Consider the following 3,613-nt stretch of genomic DNA (forward strand, 5'->3'; position numbering starts at 1 on the left):
TATGATCCTTTTTATTATAAGATAACATTCTATTAATCCAATCTTGTGGGTATTTACTACTTTATGACATAAAAATAGAAACCTCCAGTATTTAAATATGATCCTTTTAATTATAAGATAACATTCTATTAATCCAATCTTGTGGGTATTTACTACTTTATGACATAAAAATAGAAACCTCCAGTATTTAAATATGATCCTTTTAATTATAAGATAACATTCTATTAATCCAATCTTGTGGGTATTTACTACTTTATGTCATAAAAATAGAAACCTCCATTTTATAATTAAAAGGATCATATTTAAATACTACCATTAAATCAATCCAATTTTGTGGGTATTTACTACTTTATGTCATAAAAATAGAAACCTTCAGTATTTAAATATGATTCTTGTCATTATAAAATAACATTCTATTAATCCAATCTTGTGGGTATTTACTACTTTATGTCATAAAAATAGAAACCTTCAGTATTTAAATATGATTCTTGTCATTATAAAATAACATTCTATTAATCCAATCTTGTGGGTATTTACTACTTTATGTCATAAAAATAGAAACCTCCAGTATTTAAATATGAAGTTTTTTTTTTTGCTTGCTGGTTAACTAATTATTATTACATGAATACCAAAATGAGAACAATTTATTTTATCAACCCCCGGTGATCTACTCTTAATATCTTATTTAATTTTGAACAAATACTTTACCACAAATAACGGCAAGATGTAAGAGGTTAAGTTTGTGAGCACCAACTTCTTATACTTTCAGATAAAATACGTGAGAAAAGAAAGTATATTGAATTTTATAGACATTATTTAATGTCCTACAAATACTTTTAAAACCTCAACAAGTCTTAAATTTTCTTGTCTGAACCTCAGTTTCATCTGTTTTCCTAGAAACTAGTTACTGTGTCATTGTTGCTATATTTTTGTCTTGGCCTGAACTGTTTTAAATACTTTTTAACAAAGGTTAACATTTTTTTTTGTTTAATTTTTTCCTTTGTACCAGCAAAATTTTAATCACTTTCCATAGTTTTTGTTTTAACATGTTTATTTGACAGTAAAGTAATACACCCAAGTTGTGTTCTACTTCATTATATACAAAGTTAAGGAAGAGATACACATTTCTATGCTGTCACTTTTTAAATATCTTTTCCAAATATTTTGCATTAATTTTTAAAATGATTTAAAAACTAATTTTTTCAATTAAAACTTTTCTTGAAGGAAAACAAACTTCAAACAATTTTATGTTTGCTCTTTATTTAATATGTTTGAAAGTTGTAAAACCATTACTGTTGATGACTAGATCCCCAATCATGAATATTCTTTCCACTGTTCATTAAAAAATTCAATAAATTAAAGAACCTGAAAATTAAAAACTGAACACTTTCACATAACAGCGTAGGCTGCACAAATAAAGAAGAATATAAAAGAAAAATAAAGTACTTTCTTCTCTGTATTAGACCCATCTCCATGTCCTTCTGTTCCTTGGCCTGGTCGCCGTGGCTGTTTGTTGGCCAATGCTGCTAACAAAGCTCCACGTCCTCCTCGGCCATAACCTTGAGGCGGTGTGGCCATGATTGATTTCACTTACTATGAAAGTTTAAGACACAGAATATTTTAAAATTGGCTGTACAAACGCATACAACAACAAAAATGCTTCAAATTTCTAATGATTAACACTAGTTATTCTCAAGTAAAATTGTTCTCTTTCCTCTCACTCATTAAAACAACTAAGTGACTGACATGAAGTAAGCTGCGAAGTACCTCAAATACTCAAAAAAAAATCCCGAGAAGATAACTGTTAAACACCTTCAGTAAGTTTTTCATAGAAATTCAAAATACTGATCCTTCCAAATCTTTGCACTTATCCACCCACTGTTTATAGATTTATCACACAACACAATGATGGACCACCACACAGCCTTAAAGTACTGGTCAAACAAATCAATATAAGAGTGGCCTGAAATAATCAAATCCTCACAGGTATTCTCACTCCTGCATCTTAGTTTGTGTCACTTAACTACCTTTATCAACCCTCCAGCACTGCAAATACAATACCTAGTTATTTCTAACAGTTGGCTTCACTTCAGTATTGCACATGAAGCTTGTGAAATGAGAACAAGTAGCATGATGTACTTTGGCTTTCTTCTGCTCTATATAACTTTGTAGCACAGGACAATACAATATGTTTTTCACTTCCTTAGTTAATATGTAAATTTTGAAATTTCTGTATTTTCTTTCAGTTCAGTTTTGGTGATGAATGTCATTCAAGCAAATACAACTTTGCTTCTTGCCAGCTCTGTCTGGGACTTCATCCTCTAATTGGCAATTAACCAAGTTTCTTGCAGGGAAGATAGCAGATGACATCCAGTAATAAAAAGCCATCTTTTTCTATTGGTAAATCAGAAACTGAGCCTGGGATTCCCCTGTCCCAGCATGAGTGGACAAGTCACATGCAGAATGACATTTCATGTGCAAACCTGGTTTAATGTAGTGTATGTTTTATACTGAAAGCCTGATTCTTCTTGTTTAGCAAATTTTTCTGTAACTTAACTTTTAGCAGACAAGTTTTTTGTTGTTTTTTTTGCTAAGATTGAGATTTTGTATCAATTGTTTTGTTTTTATTTTAACTTTGCTTTACTTTAACTTACAGGTGGAAGTATAATTGACACATCTACTGTGATTAATTTATCTTTTTTCTTCAATCTTTCTTTCTGTTTTAGACCCAAAATGGTGTAGCCAACATTAGATATGAAACAGAAAAGCTGTGGAAATAAATCCCCATTTGCAAGTTCTATAGTATCAAATATGTATTTTAAAATGCTACCTGAATGACTAATCACATTCATACTCTGTTACAGATACCCTCCTGATGCGACAAAAATCCACAAGCAGATCAAAGAAGCAAACCTCTAAGAAAAGATCAACTACAGTTCATAGAATATGCTAATGACTCATATGGAAAAAACCAAAAACTCACCAATATTTTATACTTACAGACAAATAGTCTGAATATGTCACACTAATTTAACAAAATTCATGTTATTAAACTGAAATGCAATGTACGAGTTTAAAATTTATGTATTTTTGTATTACCAAACATTTAGGCCTATCAATCAACAAGATAGTCGTTTCTCACTTGCAATATATTAACAGTGACATTTAAATTTGTCATAACATTGGAGGAGGATTCCCTCTGCTAATTAAATACCCAGATAGGACTACACAACTAATATAGACTTAACTATATATTTTTCATAGCTTAGCCTACATGACAGAAATAAAAATAAAAGAACCATGATCCTTTCAAGTATAATGCCAACTTCTGCTAGCCAGCCTTCTGTCTCTTCATACTCATTTTGAATGAATAAAAAAAGACCTACCATCAAGATTTTAAACTTCACTGACAGAATCACAAATCATAATCAAAAGAAAATGGTATTCAGATTACTCCATCCAGACTACATCATTCAGAGTATTTACTATACGGGTGGACCTTTGGTATTCAGATTACTCCATCCAGACTACATCATTCAGAGTATTTACTGTACTGGTGGAACCTTTGGTATTCAGATTACTCCATCCAGACTACATCATTCAGAGTATTTAC

General features: G+C 30.7%; 1 long non-coding RNA gene across 2 annotated transcripts in view; it reads right to left on the reverse strand.

The window, feature by feature from the left end:
- Window positions 1-1,257: 1,257 nt before the first annotated feature.
- LOC111083148 overlaps window positions 1,258-3,613 on the reverse strand; it is a 7,835-nt gene continuing 5,479 nt past the window's right edge. For both annotated transcript variants that reach the window (XR_002608828.1, XR_002608827.1), the window contains exon 3: window positions 1,258-1,593. This is a non-coding gene — a long non-coding RNA (uncharacterized LOC111083148). The remainder of the gene's footprint in view (window positions 1,594-3,613) is intronic.

This window comes from Limulus polyphemus, unplaced genomic scaffold (assembly GCF_000517525.1).
Source record: "Limulus polyphemus unplaced genomic scaffold, Limulus_polyphemus-2.1.2 Scaffold8358, whole genome shotgun sequence".
Lineage (NCBI taxonomy): Eukaryota > Metazoa > Arthropoda > Merostomata > Xiphosura > Limulidae > Limulus > Limulus polyphemus.